At 38.4% G+C, this 23,410-nt stretch overlaps 1 protein-coding gene across 7 annotated transcripts in view; it reads left to right on the forward strand.

Moving 5' to 3' along the window:
- The first annotated feature begins 2,355 nt into the window (after positions 1-2,355).
- The window catches only part of LOC120531052 (protein kinase C zeta type), a 677,641-nt gene continuing 656,586 nt past the window's right edge, over positions 2,356-23,410 (forward strand). Inside the window, exons 1-2 of one of the 7 annotated variants that reach the window (XM_039756037.1) lie at positions 16,799-17,394; positions 22,382-22,497. The gene's annotated coding sequence lies outside the window, so the exon portion shown is untranslated. Of the gene's footprint in view, positions 2,664-10,265; positions 10,422-16,792; positions 17,395-17,458; positions 17,521-22,381; positions 22,498-23,410 lie in introns of those variants that run through there. The other 6 variants (XM_039756040.1, XM_039756039.1, XM_039756044.1 and 3 more) reach the window with 6 other exon arrangements.

A 23,410-nucleotide genomic window follows, 5' to 3' on the forward strand; every position in this document is an offset into this window, starting at 1 on the left:
CAACCTCCTTGGCCCCTCCCATAGGTGGTGAGCCCATGGGGAGGAGGACCCACGTTACCTCTTCGGGCTGTGCCCGGCTGAGCCCCATGGGTGAGGTTGTGGAGAGCTTTAAATGTTAAGAGCAGTATTTAGTATTGTATTCTGTAGTTAACAGGGAGCCAGTGAAGTTGAGAAAGAATAGATGTAGTATGTTCAGTTGATTTAGAAAAGCAGGTTATTATCCTGGCAGCAGAATTTTGACTAAATTGTAAGCGATTGATACGTTTTTGTGTGATGACAGATTGAATACCATTACAGTATTCTATACGTGAGGTGACTCGGGCATTAACCAATACTTTAGTACTGTGTTGCATAAGAACAGGACAAAGTCTAGAAATGTTTCGGAGATGGAAGAAAGCAGTCAGAGAAATGTTACTTATACGGGAGGAATTATTTAATAATAATAATAATAATAATAATTATTTATTATTATTTAACAATTGCCATTATTAGTGTATAAATGGATATAAATAATTGCATCTAAACGATTCTCCAAAATCTGTTGTATGTAAACGATACTGTTTAAAACATTGTTAAAAACGTTAACATCATCAGAAAACCCGGTTTTCACGTCCACCTGTATTAGTTTAAATAGCACTTTTACCACTCGCAATAGGGCAGACGCGCTGACTTATCGTGTTGACTGGGCAACACAGTGAATGTGGCGTCTATCTGTATATGTCTATGTTTTCCGTAGCCTGCTACAGGAAGGTACTCTCTTGACAATTGGCATTAGTTTCGCTCCTTGCTATTTTCGTTATACTGTGACAGTGGTTTCCTAAGCCTTTGTTATACTGAATTCCTTTCTCACCGTTTTCCATTCCTATTCTTACACCGGCGTATGATACGGCGGGCTTCAGCTAGTTTGTTAAATTCCACATGTAAGAGCACTGGTTCTACATCCATCCATCCATCCATTATCCAACCTGCTATATCTTAACTACAGGGTCATGGGGGTCTGCTGGAGCCAATCCCTGCCAACACAGGGCGCAAAGCAGGAAACAAACCTGTACATATATTCAGAAATATAACAAAAGTTATACATACAAACCTATTCTGTACATAACTTCAACCTTAAATGATTTCCAGATTTCTTTGGGCTGCTCTTTATTTCTTATAGCCTTATGGATATCTTCAGTTTTATATGGTGGTCAAGTGCACACTCCGTTGGACACCAAATTTGATGGAACCAAGTCAAACGTCATTGCATTTGAAGAAATTCACATATATAGCCTACAAAAATTACTAAACAAAGATGTTTTTTATACCATTGCATTTACAATAGTCCTTGATATTTGCACTTATAGCATTCATGCATGCTTACAATTACTAAATCTAAACAATAATACCAATAATAATAATAATATTATTTACAGTATATTATTAGTTAAACATTTTTATTTGTGCATTTTAAAAAAAAACAAATTTGCTTACTAAGGCTGTCTGACCTCACCACCATAAACCAGTCCAGATGATAGATTTAAAAACAAATTATAAAAAGGTTCTTAATTACTCTATAATACAATGTGAAAAAATGTATTGATGCATACAGTACCAATTAATCTGTATTTGAATGAATTATGGGGATTACAAGATATTTGTCATCTAATGGCATATTTCATCATGCCAGAAACAATGGGTATACACTGAAGATTTATGGAAAGCTTGGACACAACAAAGATCCCAGGTGTGAAGAATCAATCGGATATTCAAAAAAAAATAGGGTCATGTATTGGAATTCTTGACAGACAACATATATGATTATATTTTGAACTATGACAATTTTAATACAGGAATCCCCTGTATAAAAACAAATTCACATTTGAGGGGTTTATATGTTTGATTTTCGCAATACTGCCTATGTTTACTAAATGTTTAGCATAACGTGCTAAAAGTGAAAAACTCTTGATGGTTCTCACCGGCTAAAAACTTGAAATAAATTGTATACATCTGCCTAATATAAACATTTGCATCTATTATAAAGATACCTCACCATGAGCCAGCATTGCCCAATACTGGGTCATTCATGCAAATACAGAACAATACCAGTGGTCCAATATTGGCTTACATATGGTGCACCGGAAGCAGATTTGGTGTAATAATCATTTGTGGGCCAAAGGTGGCCCATATGCATCATGCCAGTGCCAGTAGTAAACCAGAGGTGCTAGCTTTTAACCTGATGTAGATCACTGCTATCTGGGAATTTATACAAAGAAATGAATTTATTAGAAGCATATCTTATTAACTTTTGAAACTGGTATAATTCTTAATAAATGGTTCAATTCATAACTAAATATATCTTGTGACAGACGACCGGGGTCCTTACCTGGTTGGGACGCCCTTCTAAGAAGACTACCGGAGGAGAAGACATGTCAACAGCAGTAACTCCCCCAGGACATGAGAGGGCAGCCCCCCTGGTTTGTATCAGGACCAAAAAAGGGGTGCCTGGTCAGCGCCGGAGACTGGGTCTGCAGCACTTCCACCACACCCAGAAGTGCTGCCGGAGGATGATCAGGGAGCATCTGGAGCACTTCAGGGTGGAGTATAAAGAGGCCGCCTCAGAAGACAGAGCTTGTGAGAGAGGAGTGGAGGCAGCAGAGAAAAAAAGAGCTAACGAAAGGAAGGTCTGAGCTATATTGTGGGTTTGTGTATTGTCTGTTTGTCTGTCTGTGTCCAGGCTTCTTCTACAATCTTAACATATTTAAAATAAAGTTTGTTTAAAATGTTATCTTATACAAAATATATAGCACACTATACTTGTGAACAAGTATGCTTAAGTACACTACAATTAATTTACATATATAATTTCATTATACAAAAAAATACACCAAACGATACTTTCAAACAAATATATTTAAGTTCAGTTGTGCTAAAATATTCTTGTTTTAAATTTACAAAATTACAATTAAAGTGTGTTTGAAATGCACTTCAAAAATATATTTTTATATTAACTCCAGTTCTCATGGCAATTTCCACCAATTGTCTTCCTTGCAGAGTAGTTGGGTGGTATTCAATGAGGGTGATTTGTTTTATCTGACCATTTAAAGGGAAATAAGCTTCATTCAAAAAAGCCAAAGTAAAATGCTGTTTTGAAGTGAAAACAGAAAGACACAAGGATATTTCCACAAATATTATCCCCTCAAATTAAACATGAACAATGTCAGGTGGGAAACCAGAAGTGACATTAAAATATGAAAGTTTTTTTTTTAAATACCTCTCAGACAGCCTTGGACTCACAATCCCTCCTAACCCATTAACAGCTGTGTTTGGGGTTCTTCCTGAGGGGCTTAAAGTGGAGAAGGACAAACAAATTGTAATTGCATTCACTACACTCTTGGCACGCAGACTTATTCTGATAAACTGGAAGAACCCAAACTCTCCTCTTTTAAGTCAGTGGGAAACCGATGTGTTATATTATTTGAAATTGGAAAAAATCAAATACTCAGTTAGATGATCCGTACAGACTTTTTTCAAAACATGGCAGGTTAGATCAGTAATATTTTAAAATAAGTTTATAAAGCACAGAGAATTTATTAATTTAGGTATGTTTACAAGCCTTAAATTTTACACCGTTTGGCTTGCTCTCTCTCTCAGGGGTGGGGATCGATCTGTTCTTAACATAATTCTTTTTTTTGTAAAAACTTGATTGCTATGTATGGATTGTAATAAAATTAATAATAAAAAAAAAAAATATATGAAAGCTTTTCAGACAACGACGCACCTCTAGAGGACTCCAAAATAGTTGACTAATGACTATTTCTCAAGTGTTTTAAAGTGCTCCCTGTGCATCTCCTGTACTCTCAAAGAGAATGCATGTATGGAATTCAAATCTGTGAGCTGTACAAAACGTGCAAACATAACCACCTGAAATACTTGTAAAACCAACAATACTATAGACTCCAAGATTATCAGCCACAACACAGAGCATGGTACCCTTTATACATTTTCACAATCTGGCAACAAACACTCCATGTTTCTCCAATGTGACAAGATCACTGACCAAAGGCTACAACACTCCATCTTAACCATAATTATGTAAATCATTGCTGTTGATTAGTGAAGCTAAATGTATAGATGACAATTAAGAATGATAACCTGATGGCAAGTTGCCTAAAACCCAATACAAGGTACAGATGTTACATTTCTTGAGGGATATGCCCAGAGGACTGCAAATTTCAAATTCATCTATGTACAATATTAAGGATACTGCACACTCATATGAAAGATGGCCATTTATTTTAAAGTGTTGCCCATCCCAGAAAAACCTGTACACTTGTTTATCACTCTCTACATCTTCAGTGTGAACAAACAGTGTTAAAAAGCATAAAAAAACCTTTTTTGCTTTCTCTGGATGCTGTCCTAGAGAAAAAGATGAAAAGAAGAATGTTCCAGGTGTACTATTTATAACTGCAGCTAATTTGATAAATAGTAATCATGAATTGCCATGTACTATAAACAACATAGATTTAATGAATTATTAATTCTTCAATAACAACATTCTTGCAATTTAAGTATTACAGTGTCAAACCCCATCTCCTCTTGAGCACATTATTTTAGTGACTTTAATGTTTTAATGATATTAGCTGTTTCCTAACTATCTGTAAGGTTAATCATATTAGTCTCAATTGTGGTATTTAGGTCTTGTACAAATCATCATTACTTTTTTGTGTGTTTTTCTTAAGCCTAAAATGACAATATATACATAGTTGTTTTGCTTCTCTCTCTTTGTAATTTTTCCTTTTTGCTGCACCTATGGGCTCTGCTTTCTTTTTTTCCCCTTTTGTAGAACGGTAATGCATCAAATGCACAATCTTAATAAACTGACCTATTAGACACATGATCTGATTTTGCCCTCCCCACTTGTTTTTTCCTTTAAAAGCTTATTATTTAACACATTGACTGCTGGACCGTATATTACAAGGATGCTGCAATATACATCTATGAATATATGAAAAATAATTAACTCAGTCAAAACTCATAAAAAATGTAAAGAAATGTCTCAGAAAATGTAATGAAACTGTTAGTTACTTTATTTTGACCAAAAACACAACTAAAAGTTTTGATTTTAATGAGAGTCCTTGAAGCATGGTACCAAGCAGAGTGCAGGCTTAGAAGAACACCTTCCACAAACAATACATGTTTCTACACACTATCCATGATTGTTGCACACAACACATTTGGTAGTTGGTGACTGCTTTTAGTGGGTGGCAGAATGTTCACATTAGTACAAGAGCCTACAGTTTCCACTGTGGCAGCAAAGCTCACCAGTAAACTGGCTGCATCTATAGCAGCTTTATACCAAGATATGAGTTTTCTCATATATCACGTTTTGACAGGTTCAATAAGATCCAACTTAACTTGTATCTTGCGTTAACAATGTTAAGTTTGATTGGAAAAGTTTGCATTCATAAAGACTGAAGTGACGCTGGGTACTGAACAGTACATTGCTGTGAGTAGTTGTTGGTAAAAACATGGACTTTAACTATTATTAGGCATTTTTTCTTCTTGCATATGCGAGCAGAGCCACAGGGTGCACACACAAGACCATCTGATGGTATATCTGGTCATGATTGCAGGCATTGGTTGAAAGTAGAAAGTGCTTCCAAACTTGTTTGGCTATGACCTTATACAGAAATCATGTAATGAAGAACAGAAATTTAATCATGAGATGATGGGAATGGGAGATGAGTCTGCTTGCAGTATATACGCCAGAGACAGGAAGGAATGGCGCTTAAGGCAGAGACATGACAAAGATGGTCTTCTGGACATGAAAGATAAAAGAGAAGCACAATATTAGCAGTATTATTTCTAGTCAGGTCAGTGAACGACTTCACTGAAGTTCAAGTGTAATGTCATGTACACATAGTATGTGGACATTCTTATTTGTATGACTCCTGAGAGTAGTGACAATAATACAATATTAACAAAATATTACACAAAACTCAACAGACACTACATTCAGTTATACACAGTATTTTGTACTAGGACTGTCTGACAGTATTTGTTACTGGAACAGGCTGTTCATTACCCTTGTGATATGTGCATAGAAATCCTCTCTAAATGTAATGGAAATTCAGAGAAACGGAGTATGAATTTTCAATACTAGTCTGCCAGTCCTAAAACAGCTTGCACCTGTCTCTTAGTTTTCTGTCAAAGCCAATGGTTGCCTTTATTTTGAGGGACTTTATCTGCCTTTGCCTGACATCATAAACCAATACTTTCTTCATCGAATCCTTAGTAACATTTTTCAGTGTTGATGTCTACTGTTGGATTTTTTAAGCAATCACATACGGATGCAAGATGGCATTGATGTGCCTCTTAAGTACCAGAATAGAATACAATATTAATGGGTAATATTATAGGCTATAAAAAGCTTGAGCAGCAAGGTCACCAGATGTTGGAATGATGCTTTAACTCCATGTAGTTCAAACTGTAGGACACAGTACTACCAATATCCACTATGGATGCTAAGTGTGTTTTATTGTTTTACGAATTTAAATAAAGAAATTTGCCAGTAGATTTATGTTATATCAGTGACAGCCAGTATTGAGGAATCCTCCCAGAAGAAAAGGAGTAAGTCTCCAAAATATCACATGAAATAAGGAGAAATAGGCCTGAACCAAAGTAACATAACCCCTACACAATATCATACTATCTGGCCTGGCTAAGGCTTAAAAACAATAAAAGTCTGAAAATGTCCACAAAAATGCAGAAGAAGTAAACAATGAAAACTTCTGATCTGACCAAAACAAAGAAAGTTCATTGCAGTATATTCATTTACTGTATTTCCAAGTTGACTTCCATTAGCTTGGCCTTGTGGTTGCAATATTGTCACTCCCACATCACCCCACAGGATTTAGTGCAAATAACATTGGAGAACTAACTTGCAAAGGCTGATTCAGTGTCCATGATATCTGCCACTCTGATTAGTACATCATGCAACTTTCACTTTTGTGAAGAATATACTGTAGTTATAGTCCAAAAACAATCTTGAGGTCATTGGAAAGTAGGCTCATAACAATTATGTCTGTCTCTGGCCTTGTAATTTCTTGAACCCAGAGAGCAACAAATTCATGTAATAGTTTTTTCAGACTTTTGTTGGATTGTAATATCACACAACCTATGACCTCTTTTTCTTTTCTTGGTCTCAGATGGCTCTTGTCAGCAAGAGATTGGGACCAATAGCATAATCCATTTACCAAGTTTTAAACTTGGCAGACAGCCATACAGCCTGGAATGGCAAGCTGAGCTTGTTCCATATTTTTTTGTTTGTTTTTTTTGCTATACAAATTACAGTTATTTTTTTAAATCATTCATGTAGTTAAGAAACATTTTCTAGGATGTTGATGTGGGGTTCAGATTGTTCCTCCCAACTTTTCTAAGATGCCCTAGGGATCATCATCAATAAATCAGTTTAAATGATGAAAGTCTGTTTGAAGCCTGTGATGACTTTCTATATTTAAACAGAATGATGGGGAGTAGTTGATTCAGTTTCTTTCTCTCCAATGCAACAAACTTGTGTAATATGTGTTTCAATCAAACCATTAGGGATGATACAGTATACACATATTCTTATGTGTTTAATTTTGGAGACTATTTGAATATGTCTGACATAAAAAGAGGACTCCACTTTGTTTTGATCCAGATATTCCAACCTATACAAATGTCCCTATTAATTTATTGGCTATGTGTTTGCTTTAGAAACCCAAAGAGGTATGGCACAGTAACAATCAGTGGTATAATCAACTATAACCAGGAGATGTTTGAAGATGTGATTAGTTTTTCAGTGAACCCAAGATGTCCATAGCATACATTCCCACAGAACATTCCCTAATAGTAGGGGCAGTAGGGGAGGGCCTGTTGTCATCTGGAAACTGGAAAAAGCTGGTACTTTGGGTAGGAGATACAAACTAATTTTTAAGTGATACACTTAAGACTTCTTAAATTGAGCTGATCTTCTAGCTGCATTACCAAGTGTTTTTGTTGACTTTTATTGCGGTAGTTCCTGCCATCTGTATTCTAGATTATAGACAAGTCTCCAGAGACTTCAGTTATCAGTTCAGCCTACATAAACTACAGAGGTTCGGTATTTAGTCATGCTGGCTTTTTCAATACAGACCTACAAACACTTTAATTCAGGGGTTCTCAAACTTGGTCCTGGGGGACCCAGGTGGTTGCAGGTTTTTGTTCCAACCAGATTCCTAATCAATGACAACACCTGATAGCACTGATCTCATTTAAATTAGCTGGTATTATTTATCTTTGATTCTGCATTCAGAAAAGCACAGCAGCATGACTTTTACATTTATAAGAAACTTGGAAATATTTCTGTTTTTGCTACGTATTTAAATGCTTAACTCTCTTTTTATTATATTTCGTCCTTTCTCTGTGCAGTTTGCTCCCTTCATTGAATCTTAATAATGACAATTAAAAACAAGCAGAGCAGAAACCCAAGCAAACAACACTCAATCATGAAAGGCTGCAACTACTTTAGCGTCAGCCCCACAAAGTAGTAAACGACAGATTAATTAAACAATCAGATCACCTAGAAAAGTAGAATGACAATCAAGATGAAAATACTGTTAAAAAGAAAAAATACATATAACTACTTAGTACATTTTAATACTTTTTTTTACCAAATTTAGTTTTCGAATCTGTATATTATTCCCAAAACAGGGAATCTGGGAATCAAGAGCTCACTTAATTAGCCCAGGAGTCCAATTAAAAACAGAGGCTGTTTGGAACAAAAACCTGCAGCCACAGGGGTCCCCCAGGACCGAGTTTGAGAACCCCTGCTTTAACTTAGTACTGTCTGATTCCCATTAACCCATTAATATTGTTTTATAGTATTTTTCTGTACTACCCATGTTTGGTCTTAACAAGTTTTTAACAGTAAGTTTGTAGTTTGAGTTTTGTTTTCATGGGCACCAAGTTGTGAGGGGTTTGGGAGTTCATGGGGAGCAAAATAATATGTGATAGGATAGATAAAATCCAACCATAACAAAAATTATGATAATGATTAATAGCAATAATTATCCTCAAACTGGCATAGCCTAGGACACACACACGGTAAAATAAAATTAAACAATCAAAACAGCAACAGGACAGCAGCTCTTGAATGAATTGCTAAAGGCTAATTTAATTCAAACTGTAATCATCTCTCAAATTGGTTTACACTAAAATAAAGTCAAAACTTGGCAAATGTTATCCTCTGTCATTCACCACCATCTATGGCACTTGCTGTTGGCATACTAAAAAAATTTCCCTATTGCCCATCTCTTCCTGAAAAAACTCTCTGAGGTTGTTGTGAAGGATGGCTGGGGATTGTGCCCTACTGGGAGACCTGGAGGAGCAGGGGACCAGGAGATGGGCAATTTATACCCCGGGACATGAGAAGGCAGACCCTTGGGTTGCTTTAGGGCCATGGGCTTAGGGCTTAGAAGCTCAAACCTGTTGGGGTCCGTGGCCACAGCAAGAGGGCACCTGGGCAGCTCCAGAAATAATGTCTGCAGCTTTTCCACCACACCAGGAAGTGCTGTGGGAAGTTAATCGGGAAGCACCTGGAGCACATCCGGGTGCATTATTAAAGGTGCTGCCTCACTCCATTCAGGGAGCCAGAGTTGGGTGGAAGAGGACTGAACTTTCGAGCAGAGGTGACAGAAAACTTGAGAGAAAAAGGAAAGTAAAGGACTGAGCAACTATTGTGGTTTAATGCACTGTGTGCTGTGTGTGCAGAAGAAAATAATAAATTGAGTGTGCTTTTTAGAAATCTGGCTGTCTCAGTGTCTTTCTGTGTCTGGGCTTCTTTTGCATTGTGCATTCTTTGGATAGTTATATTGGATTATTTGTATACATTAGTGAGGGTACAGTAAATAGGAATCATGTGTAAATGTTTTAAAATATTTCATTGCGATGATATTAAGCTTGTCAATTCAGTAACATAATGATATGTACAGTATGTGTTTATGGAGGTGCCTTGGTAAGATTATAACTTGTCATGTTTGTGCATGGGAGACAGCTTACAGGGTATGAGTAAGTGTGATTACCAGCTGAGCCAGGGGTTGGTACTGTGCTGTAATCCTTAAACCATCACTCAACTTCGACATGTTTTATTTATTTGCCTAATCTTCAAATATACAGGGTTAACAAGGTTGTATCCCAAACCTTTTTCTATGTTTTGTTTCTGTTATTTACAGTGGCATAGTCAGCAGGATTTTGTTGGGCAAATGACTGAACAGCAAGACCTCAACTCAGTCATCATCACCATGGTAGCTGAGATCCAGTTCTTACTGGGTGAATAGCAAATACATCTTGCTGAGGTTGAGGCACAGAACCAGGCATGTGTGACTCTCCACCATGACCAGCCGCGAGCTCTGTCACAGGTATTGTTACTGTTATATGAGAAAGATGAAATTGAGACCTATTTTCTTATTTTCGCACATACATCATGACTTAACACCGCTGGGAGAAAAAGGGGAGGGCGTTGGCCGAGACTGGATGTGAACAATTTAAAGCTATGAGGCAGGTCACTTCTGACCTCCTGGTCAACTCCCTCCCAAAGTTCCTCACCTGGCTAGTTTGGCGTTAAGCATTTAAAAACATGGAAGCCCTCATTAGGACCCTCAAGCAGCTCAGGGCGGCCTCACAAATCAAGAACGTGGAATAGTCTATTCACTAAACTTTCCTATCCACCGTGTCATGGAACAGGTGATGAAGCCTAAGAATGCATGGCCTGCTCCAGCTGTTTCAAGTTTGGGGAAGCCAGGTTTACCATCCCCAACTGTCCTTACCTCAACAAGCTGATAGACTGCAGTTTGGTGAAAAAAGGAAAGTACTGTAAAGTTACAGAATTACTGTAATAGATTTCAGAGGCAATTTTTCTTTTGTCACTCACCGTTATGTACTCCGGCAATAGTGGATTACTGGAAAGACCAGCCTGACCTGTACATGTGGGGAAACTTTATGATATAGGTTGGCTTTGTGTGTCATCAATTATGGAAGTACCATATGGTCAATAAGGGTTGCGTTCCTTCAAAATTTAAACTATCTGTTGATATTGGGACAAGATTGGTTAGACTGCAAAAGTGGCATAGCACAATCCCCTCCAGGATGTTCTCTGGGCTTGTTATGGAAGAGGAAGTCCGTCCCAAGCTGTCTCCATGCCAAGCTCACACTCACTCATCGAGAAGTCACGTAGCCATTCAGTGCAATGTGCTGGATTCCACAGCATCTCAGAGTGACGTCTCCACGGATGGCATTGGGGCATCAGGGTCGGATGCCACGCCCAGTGAGGTCAGCCCAGACACTCTATCCCTCTTATATTTTCAATTTTGTCAAACTCCAGCTTCTTTTAAAAGGAAAAAATGGAATGATGATTCCTTAATGTTTGCCTTAATGTTTGCAGTTGTTCCAGTCAATGGTCAACATACTCAAAATCCCATTCTAAGGGGACCACATTTTGTTATTAATAATGATTGACTATATTGTGTAGCAGAACATGAGGGTTAGGTGTAGTCATTGTTACTAGTTCAGTGGACCTTCAGGTGGCAGGTCTGTGGATTAGCACACAACCATCTCCTAGGCACCCATCTGGGAGCTGAGAAAACACTTGAGCACATAAAACTCAGATTCTATTGGCTGGGGATAAATGAGGAGATATGATGCTTTTGTGCTTCCTGTCCAGAGGGTCGAATGCATCAGATTCCTAGGAGGGTCTAGACTCCTCAAGCCCCATTCCCGTCATGGACATTCCCTTCCAGCCCATAGGGGTCTATATCGTTGTACCCCTTGAACCCTCGGCTAGAAGGCATAAATATATCCCTTTAGTTAGTTGTTTGTGCTTCTCGATATCCTGAGGCTACCCCTTTATCAACAGCCAATTCAAAGAATATAGCACAGGAGTTGGTATGAGTCTTTGTGTGCATCAGCATTCCTGAGGAAGTGTTAACAGACCATGGGACACCATTCACCTTGCTGATGTTCAGGGAAGTTGCCACATTATTCAGGATTAAGCACTTAAAGACCAGTATACCTTCCCCAAACTGATGGTCTAGCAGAGTGGTTCAACCAAACTCTCTAACAAAAGCTTCGTAAGGTGGTCAGCAAGGATGGGAGGAACTGGGTTCAGTATTATTTACCGATTGGGAAGTTCCACTTGCATCTATGGGCTTCTAACCCTGTGAGCTACTACATGAGTGACAACCGCTGGGGCTATTGAAAATATGTAAAAAAGGTTGGAAGGAAGAGGCACTCAATTCTACAAATATATTGGAATGGATTGTACAGTTACACGACAGATTTGTGAAAATTCAGCCTACTCTAAAAGAGTATATGGAAAAAGCGTAGTCAGCACAGGCTCATTGTGGCATGTCTCTATGGGTGTTCTGCCCTGGAGATCATGTCATGGTTCTCATACCCACCTCTCACTCCAAATCATTGTCTCATTGGCAGGGTCCTTATGAAGTTAAGGATTGGAAAGGGCTCATCGAATATTTGGTGAAACAACCTAATCGTCAACTTAGTGAGCAGGTATATCATGTAAATCTGCTGAAACCATGGAAGGATCAGGACTGGAGTCCCCACTTCAACCAGCTCCATTCCTACTTTGCTCACAAACCAGTCCTTAACTTCAGCACCATTTTGACGGCCAAACAACGACAGGAGTTAGAAGCAGTTATCTTACCTGTCCTGGAGGTAGTGAGCGAAAAATCTGATAGGACCTCTCTGATTGCGCATGACATTGATACAGAACCTGAGCTGATCATCAAAGAGCATCTCTACTGACTCCCGGAGGCAAAGTGAGCAGAGGTGGAGCTTGAGATCAAACAAATGACCTTGGTGTGATTGAGGAAAGTTAAAGTTCCAGGTCTAGTCCCACCATGTTGGTTCCCAAGCAGGAAGGGAGATGGAGGTTCTCTTAATCAAGTCTCCCAGTTTAATGTTCATCTGATGCCGCAAGTGTATGACCTCCTTGAGTAACTCCGCCAAATGGAGTATCTTACCACTCTTGACATAACAAAACGGTGCTGACAGATTCCCTTAACGGATTTCACAAAGGTAAAAACTGCGTTTAGCACCCCTAGCAGACACTGGCAGTATCGTGTCCTTCCATTTGGGTTACACAGGGCTCCAGCAACTTTCCAAAATCTGGTAGATAGAGTGCTACAGCCCTACAACGCATATAGTGCTGCATACCTGAATGATGTTGTCATCTATTCTATTATAGCATCTGGAAGGATCACCTACAACAAGTTCTAGCTGTCTCCAGACATTAGGTGGAGCAGGCCTCTGTATAAACCTTAGGAAATGTTATTTGGGCTAACAGAGGCCAAATATTTAGGCTACCTGTTGTACAGGGGTATGGTGCAGCCGCAGTGTACATAAATTGATGCCATCCTCAAGTGGCTCCATCCGAAGACCAAGAGGGAAGTCCAGGACTTCCTAGGGTTAATGGAGTACTACAGCCGGTTTGTTTCCCATTTCTCCCAGAGCAAGGAACCCTTGATGAATCTAACAAAAAAGCAGGCTCCCAGTATTTTGCCATGGGATTTGAAAGTAGGCACACATTTTGTGACTTTAAGCAGGCCCTTATATTAGCAGCAGTCTTGATGGCTCCTAATTTCTCTTTGCCTTTTATCCTCCAAACTGACAATTCGAACACAGGTCTTTGTACCTTGCTGAGTCAAAACGTTAATGGTTTTAAACACCCCATCATATTCCTGAGCTGGAAACTGTTGGCCATGGAATGTGAGGCACTGTTAACCAACCTCCTAGGTATTGCCTCCTAGGCTGCAAGTTCACTCTCGTCACCGACCATGCCCATCTTCAATGGATGGCGGTGCCAAAGGAATTGAACCCATAAGTCACAAGATGGGTTTCTGACCTCCAGCCTTACAATTTTACTGGCCTTCATCATTGGGGCACCCTCTAGTCCAATGCAGAAGTCATTTCACAGGTTCCCAACCTCTCAGCTCAGGCCACCTGACCCAATGGCAATGGGCAGGGGGTCATGTCACACACATGCACATGGGATACAGCTTACTGGTTGTGATAACCTGCCGAGCCAGGGGTTGGTGCTGTGCTCTAATCCTTTCTGTCTTTCTCCCTCTTCAGACCAACCGACTGACGACTCTACCACTAATGACATCGGGTTTCTAATCTCCTGGACCCGCCCACACCTGTCTATCCTACATATAAACCAGCACTCAACTTCCATTCCTCAGTTTTGTTCTGAATATGTGTCTGTAAAGATGTGCTTTATTTCTTTGCTTAATCTTAAAGTATACAGGGTTACCAAAGTTGTACCCCAAACCTTTTTCTGTGTTTTCACTCCCTTATTTACACCCTATATTCTTATAATCATTGTAATGCACCTATTAGACTGGCCATGTAAATACAGAGCTTCAGGACATATGCATAGTTTAAGCAGTAATTTGATTATGTGATACAAATGTGGCCCTGCGGTGGGCTGGCACCCTGCTCAGGGTTTGTTTCCTGTCTTGCACCCTGTGTTGGCTGGGATTGGCTCCAGCTGACCCCCTTGACCCTGTAGTTAGGATATACCGGGTTGGATAATGGATGGATGAATACAAATGTGAGTTTTTTTTCTTTAGATAAACAATAAATGCAAAAATAAGCACATGAATAAATACTGTACAGCCTGCTAATACAGCCCAATTCCTACGTGTTTTTGGAAGTGGCATCCGTTACGCGTGCATTTTTCTGTGACAGTTTTGTAAACAAATGTTGCTTTAAGTAATTCATCAGACATCCCTCTCAGCATTCTCAAATTATCTGTCCACTGTTTTGTATCTAAACCCTTTATATTTTGCTTTCCCCAGCCCTGGCTCCTCTCTCGTGTTTGCAAATTTCAATGTACAGGTCTGGCAGTGATGATTCCACTTAAAGCAAAGGGAGTGGTGGGGCAACATTTACATCTTTGCCTAAGGAAGGAAAAATATTAGAACCAGCCCTGTTCCTCGTGCTTATGTCAAGTTTTTTTTTTTTTATCTCTCAATTAATTAAGGCAAAGGTTGTCACAAAAATAGAATGTAAAACTTCTTCTAACATAAATCCTGACTAACCATTGAGATTGCCATTGTTCTCAGCCCCTTGAGTTGCCAAAGGTGGGTCTGTTTTACACAGGTGGGTCTGGGACACAGATTTCTAAGACAGCTTTGAACACAATTTAGTCAATTTTCTTCCCATGCATTCAAGTGTAGAATTAGGTGTCAGCATAATCAAAAGTGAGAAAGAAAATGCTTTCCTGGGTTACTGGTCAAAATAAAAAAATAATGGGGGGATAATTCAGGTTCATGTCTAACAAATGGTCAGTGAATTCTGTCAACAAGTCAGTGTGACCTTTTGGGCCATTTGTGAACACATCATGAAGATGTTTAATAGGTGATGCATAAGGACTACAAGCAAGGGTATAATGGAAGAATTAAGGGTGAACACAAATGAAAATAACAACTATCCACAGCTATGTACTTACTAGCACCAACAACAAATTCTCCTTTTGTATCTCTGGCTCCTTCCTACTATTCCCAAGGTTAATTTAATGCTGTGGCCTCTACTTCATCAGGTACTTACTTCACTCCTAATGCTAGACTCTCTGCTGAAATGACAGCCAAAGAATCTTTTAAAGCCTTTCAGTTTCAAACATGTGTCCATGAAGCACATCTGGGTCAGCCAAAAGCCCAGGTAAGTACAAAAGAGAAATCCAGGAGCTGCTGTAAAAGGCCCCAAATATTCCTTCCAGCAGGGCAGTCTGCCAAACCTACACCTTTCAGGCATCCTAGTGAAAGTCGGAAACCTGGCAGCATCTGCCTGCTGATGCCAACTTTTTATCTGCAGAACTGGCTTTTGCTCTAACCAAATCCTCCATATCTTCTTGAGAAATGTACTAGATACAGATTCTACATGATTTTTTAAGAATCCTTTTTAACAAAATACTCCACTGGCAAGTTTCAGATTAAGGATGATCAGGGACATTACTTCCTTTCTTCTTAGGGATCAACTAATTACCCTTGCCAAGCTCTTCCACTTGATCACATATCCCAGTTTGCATGAAAACTCCACCCATGCTAACTGCAGTGATCTCAGCAAAATAACGAGTACTACATCTTTACCTTCAATGAGACAATACTAAAATGTTGTAAAAAAGTAAATAATTTCTAAGTTTGTTTTGTTGTCATGCACATGCATCCAAAATGTGAATGACATATTACATTATATGGAACTGGTAGCTTTACCTCTCTGAAGTGTAATATTTGGCATGTTTAAGACCTTTGTTTCACATTTGTTCAGGTGCACTGCTGGCCACAATTCTAAGCCACTTGAAGAGACACTTAAATTCTAAATAGAAGATGAAAGCCCATCAAATAAGTAATGTATTTAAGGAATATTATAAGATGCTCTGAACATAAGAGAGTGCTAAAAATATGGTTCTATTTTATTTTTTTACATAAAATAATTGCAGTAATCACGGATAGTTAAGCTAGATAGATGTTTAATGTTCTCTAATTACCACAATGCTGTTGACCCTGTAAAGCAGGAGAGCTGCAGACACTGATACTTATGATGTTTTATGTAGATATAACTAAAAATATCTACAATTTACATTTGTTATGTGCACAGCTTAGCATTATGCAGATGTGTATAGTTTCCTGTTTGGCGTGGCCTGCTCTGCACAATTATTTTAAGCTGTATTTTGTTGCTGGGTCAAGTTAATATGTGCTGTTTATCTATCCCCATTCAGTAACAATGACGATCATGCACCACCTACACTCACTCATGCAGGACAGATTTAGAACTTCCAGTTAATGTATCACACACGTTTTGGATGCGGCAGGGGAAAATGGTGAACTGGCTTGCTGCCTGCTTGATGATGTAGAAGTGAAGATTATTTACCGTTTATTCTGCATGACATTTTCACATTTTTTATGATGGGGCTGATGCTGGCCATTTGGTTTGAAGCAAACAATGAATAATCTTGGCTTGGATGAAGGAGGGAGGCATGTAAGAACAATAAAACACGCCTGAAAAGCCAGACCTACCCGTTACAGACTAGTTATTGAAAAGGGAGCTCCTTTCAGCTTTTGTCCCGCCTTCCAATCTGTATTCCAACAGCAGCTGAAGCAGTTTAGAGGGGGGCGGATACTGGAAGATGAAAAACACACCCACAATACACAGTGAGAGACAGATAGATGGTCGGTCCAGCGTGTTATGGATGTATCGTGTTCGCCGTTGTATGAGATGATGTGAAGAAGAAGCAGGATTTAAGCTGACGAGGTGTAGTCGTACCTTTCGTGGTGGTTAGTTTAATCATTTTAGACTGACAAATTACGTGAGCAGGTGAGTGTTTCCTGTTTAATTGGCTGTTGCGTAAACGTCCACCCACAATGAGCTGCAAATTTTTCGTGTCTGGATTTTCTTTTGTTTATCACCTTTAAGAATCGGCATGAATTTACAGTTTTCAAGGTTATTTTTTTTCCATAATGACCAAATCTAATGCCTGGAATTCGTTTGTTATCGGATATGTCATGCTTTTGTGCGTTTACTGTGATCTTGTATTGAAATAAGATTTTTTTTTTATTGCTATTAAAATGCCTAATGGGAATAATCGCAGTGATTTGATAAACCTCTCTGGATTAATGGTGGTTTAACATCGATGATACTGAAACCGGCGATGGTTCTTTCTTTTCAGTTACAGAATGACATTGCAGCTTTTCTTAACGGAGCAAGATACGTTAACTCGGCGATAGTCCGTAAGCCTGGTTAAAGTTAATCAGTTTTTAATGGTAAGGGTTTACTAGGTTAGTCAGTTTGTGGTATATTGACAAGGCCACTGAAGTCTTGTTTTTAGGTTTGTGTTTACGGTTAAAGTTAAAGTCCGTGCATTGCAAAATGCTTTCTTTTTCAATCTTCCATTGTGTGTAAGACTTGTCACGTTTGAGTATGACTGAGCAAGACGTTTGAAGTGCACAGATTGGGTCTGTTGGGCATACGCCATTTCTTTGTAAGTAGTTTTCCATACCACTCTTGCATGGGTGATCTTTTGATTTGTAACCTATTCACAGCTGATTTACCCGTTTCCTTGCCGTATGTGACGTTTTCTTCAACACGGAATGTTAACAACGTGCAGCTACATTTATTTACTTTAATTTTCATAGCATTTTAAGTCCTATATCTTAACCAGTTTAATTGTATTTGGTCATGTTTTGTTTATATAATCTTTATCATGATGCCTTCCTCCTAAATTGGCTATTCTAAGAAAATGAGAAAAAAATCCACTGAGGTTGGTTTTCTTTGCAATTTTTTATTTAAAATTTTTTTTTTTTTTTTTGTAATTAGTGGTCAGCTAATGTTTAAATGAGCGTATGGTTAAATTAGTTACCGTAGTTATTTTGGCAGCATGAAATATACATTTATTCAGGTGTTTTCCTCCTAAGGAATTAAGTTTAGTTTTTGGTCCAGATGTTTGTTCATCATATGAATTATCTGCTTATACTGCCTTTCTGCTATACCCAACCCCAGTGCTTTTCAGATTGAGTTTTTTCGGTTTTACTGTAAACTTGTGTAATGTTTGTTCTGCTTCTTGGTTAATTGGCAGAGAGAACATTTTTGGTGTTTATGTAAATGTGATAAATCTAATGTTTTGAGTGTTATGAAATTGTGTTTAATGTCTCCACAGAAGGACACTTAATTACTAATTTTGGATAAGAAGCCTAAGTAAGCCTTAATCTATCAATTGTCTTATCTGTGGAACATAACCTACATCCTATTGATCAGTCAAGTTATTGTCTGTACAGCTGTTTAAAGTTTAAATGTTCTGTATGGTCAGTAAGTTTGTTACTAGAACTCTATACAATGGTGCTTTTGACATTTAGCCAGTCACCTGCACATCTCTTTTGGGCTGAATTGTCCTGAGAAGAACAAACATTTAAATGTGTCATCGCTATCCATAAATAGAAATTTTATAATACTTTAGAATTCATATTGCATTCTTATCTCCATATGTTGCCAAAAATTGAATTCTAAAATAGTAATACCTTAAATATATTGTGTATTAAAATTTTTTGTAAAAACAGTTTAAGGGGGCAACTTTGCCCACTATAGATATATCAAGGGGAAATGAACAACATGAAGAATGCGCTAGATTCCTTGTGTTTATGCCCCATAAGTCATTCAGTCTTTAATGTGAACTAATTGTTCTTAAACCTGTCTCTAAGATCTTCTGTTGTGCTACAACATCCTTGCTTTGCGAACTGTCTGTTATAAATCCATGGGGTAAAGCAAAACACAAATATGCAAAAGGCTGGAAAAGGGATTTGCATTGAAATTTAGATACTGACATCTTTGATGCTGTTGTCCATTTAGTACTTAATTAGTGGTACGAAGATTCCTTTTCATTTTTTGAGGTCTTTTAAAATTAGACTTTCTTTAAAGCTAAATACAGTGTGTGATTAGAGCTTTTTCTTTTTAATGTTTATTGCTTCCTGGTAACTGTCAATTAGTGACACTTCCTGAATACTGAAAGCATGCTTATAAAATTTTAAGCCTTGGTTGAATAAGCCTCTTTTTGAGCATAGATTGTAATTTCCAAAAACTGATGGGATGCATATGTTTGATGCAGAGAGCTTGGAAATGTTTATTGCAAACTTGAAGAACATGTAACTGTTACAGTGGCTTTTTTTTTTTTTTTTTTAAAGCAGCTTTTTAATACAAAAATGAAATGAACCTACTATTCCTCTCCTTGGTATTAAACCAGAGCATGACTTTTGCTTGGAATCCTATGTAATTGCATCTAGCCCAAGTTAGGCTTGGGGTGTTGTTTGTCTGCTTTACAGTGCAAAGCTCCAATAACTCTTGGCATGGTGATGTTCTGCCTTCCAGTGGATAAAATATGCTGCAAAAATCATGAATATTTCTAGGCATTTTGCAATTCTAAGGGAATTCCTAAATATTGAGTGGGATGGAGCTGTCAACCAAAACACATTTTCAAATTAGGAGCTGTAAAGCCAGTTTTTGAACAAATTAAATCATTAATTGAATCAAGTGATAGCAATGCCATGTGAATTGAACATCATATTGACATGGATAGTGAAACGGCAGCATATGATGTATGACTGAACTGCCATAATATACTTGGTGCCTTCGGCTGCCTGAAAGTTCAGTGGTGTAAGTTTTTTGTGGATGGTTAAAAGGTCAAATGAAAGCAATCGAGTAGAATGGTGTTTAGTCTCGAGTTCTGTTCTCAATGCAGCAAAGCCGCTTTCCATGGTAGCTGGCAGTGACGCAACATGCGCATTGATTGTGTGGGTTAGGCACTGTCATTTTATCCTCTTGTTCAATGAATATGAAAAATTGTGTCAAATACTTTCTGTCCTGATTTAACATCTGGTTGTGCCTTAGTGATCATTTCAAACCATATTGCATGAAATGTGTACTGCATCTGTACACTAGTGAACATTAGGTATGACTTTCCTATCATTTTTATGTTGTGGTATTTATATGCTTCAATCTGTTGGTTTGGGAGGGGAGATTAAGTTTTTTTTTCTAAAGGAATTAAGCATAATGCAAAGGAGGCTAAGAAAAGGAGATGCAAATATATGACACATTTTCACACACCATATAATGGCTTTACAAATGTCGGATAGTTGCAAGACAGTTAATTTAGACAAGAATAACGCTTGCATTGCTATAGTCTAATACCATATTCTAAGTCTAAAGAAGATCATGATAAGGTCAAATGGACACAAATTGTAAGCTGGAGAAAAAAAATCTGCAAAGTCTAAAAGACTGACCAGCCTTCGCTGGACATTTCAGCCTAACATAGATGTCCTTCAGTTATTCCTCATTTTCAGGCTTGGTCCCAGGGGATTTGTTGCAGTAGGTTTCATGGACAGCTTGGGTACCTGCCTTCATTTGAACATTAGTGCCTTGATCATGTGGTGGTGATGCAATGCCACCACAGGCGAAACTGGGGCAAAGTAGATATTAGTAATGATTGCCAATCCCTGAATATAATTCTGTTCGTTGTGATTTGGAAATGTGGTGAGAGGCACTCAAATATAGAATCGAGCAAATTTTATTTACCATTTTAGTATTAAAGTTGATTCTAAAAGACATGGGTTACCAGTATAATGTTAAAACTGGAGAGCTGTGCATAGATCTTGTCTAGTTAAGAATGCATTACAGTAATTTAGATGACTGAAAACAAGTGTGTTAAGAAATTTAAGTTCTTGGCACCTTTTGTAGTGTTAAGAGGTCGAACTCTTGCGATGTTCCTAAAGTGTGAACATGCAGTCTGAGTAATCCTGGTTAATGTTTGATTTACAGATTATTTCAGAGTTCGTGATTGTACCTAAACTTTCTCTGCCTTGATGTTTTAATTCTAAGGTATCAAGTTTTTATTTGATATCCTCATTTCCATTTTTCATTCTGTAGCTTGAGAAAGGTACTATTCATCTACTCTGAAATACTAGTAAAACCTTGAATTGGAGAGGCCAGAGCATCAGGGTCTTTTTGGTACTATAAGTAGAGCTGTGTGTCATCTCCATAGCTGTTGTTTTTCACCTTGTATTGAGGCAATTGGAGTGTGTATATGTATATAAATACACACACACACACACACGATAAGGGGGGTATTTTTCATACGTGGATTACTTGCTTAGCCGGATGTAATTGTTGACGATTTGGCCTGATCCTGGATCTGTCGGGTTTTTTGAAACTCTTGCTGGAAGTGTTTTCATAGCAACACATCCTAATCCTCAAACCTGCTGGGAGCAGGTTTGTCCTATGTAAATAAGGATTAGCTCACACACGTAATCGGTGCATGGAATTCTTACAGTCATGGCCTCGCTGTTCGTGAATGAGTGACCAATTGTTGTTGGTGCACAAATTATACGAAGAGAATTTTGTTAGAGGGTTTTGTGCGACCGGCAAGATCCTTTATTGCTCCCGGAGGAAATTCTTTTCGATAGATATCGCTTTAGCCAAGAGGGAGTATTGTACCTCAAAGATTTATTAGCTCCTTATATGCGAAGTCAGGCTTTCACAACCACACAGCCAGTATGCATTGCTTTGAGGTTTCTTGCAAGCGGCAATTTTTTATATACTGTATGCGATGCGGAACATCTACAAATTGCCTGGCAAACTGCACTTTGATAAAGTCTGTCTCCGAAACATTTCCTTCATGTTTTCATAGCGTTTCCTGGACACCTGTGTGTGCAGACCATAAAAGAGGTGTTTCATGCCATTGCAGGTAGGTAAAACACAAGAAAAACCACCCACAGTTCATAAAGAATCTCACAATCGGCCTAACATTCTCATTTCCTAGGGTTTCCAAGTGTGATTGGGGCACTGGATTGTACGCAGATCCGAATAAAGGCCCCATCCAGTCCAAATGAGCCAAATTACGTGAACAGAAAAGGCTTCCACAGTATTAACATGCAGGTAATGTCACTTTTTTTGAAAGAGTTGAAAATAGCCAATAGGTATGTTGACAGTAAAATTGTTTGACCTACATGCTATCAATTCTCACATGATCTGTGATGCATCCTACCTTGTATCAAATGTGGAGGCTAAATGGCCAGGGTCTGTTCATGACTCTAGAATTTAAGGAGTCGCACCTGTATCGGACATTTGAACAAGGTAATAATCTAATTATTAATCATGGTGATGTGTGTATTGTATTCATAATTTTTACATATTCCACAGGTCATCATGATGGAATCCTGCTTGGGGGACAGGGGATATGCCTGTAGGAATTTTCTAATGACCTGGTTTCCTGACCCCAACCCTGGGCCACAAACTCGATTATAATGCAGCTCTGTCTAGGACGAGGGCACGAATTGAAATGATTTTTGGCCACCTAAAGGAGAGATTTCAATGTCTAAAAAGGCTGAGGGTTGCACCTGACGGAGCATGTGACATAATTGTTGCATGCTCTGTCTTGCACAACATAGCGACCATCAGAAAAGAATCCCTGAGGTTTTGGTGCAGCCTGACTAACTTGTCCCAGTGCGCCTTGAGCAAACCAGTGGTGGAGCTGCCAGAGACAATTGTGGCCCAACATTTTCAATGAAAAAGATAACGGTGGTTTCACAACTGATTTATTATATATTACGGACCTTCAGCCAGTGAGGAGAACATAAATTAAGGATACACTGACACAAACACATTGGGGGGGAAAGGGAAGAGAATTTTGTTACCAATTGTTTTTCTAGTATTTTTATCTGCAACTTCAGTTCATGAAGTTGCATGTCCTGCTGTATTTTCCTCATTTTTAGTTTCCTGTACGTGACTTTCTGTTGAAGATATCTCTTGTGTATTTGCAGAAAAATTTGAGGGCTCTATACAATTACAA

This window comes from Polypterus senegalus, chromosome 6 (genome assembly GCF_016835505.1).
Source record: "Polypterus senegalus isolate Bchr_013 chromosome 6, ASM1683550v1, whole genome shotgun sequence".
NCBI classification, from domain to species: domain Eukaryota; kingdom Metazoa; phylum Chordata; class Cladistia; order Polypteriformes; family Polypteridae; genus Polypterus; species Polypterus senegalus.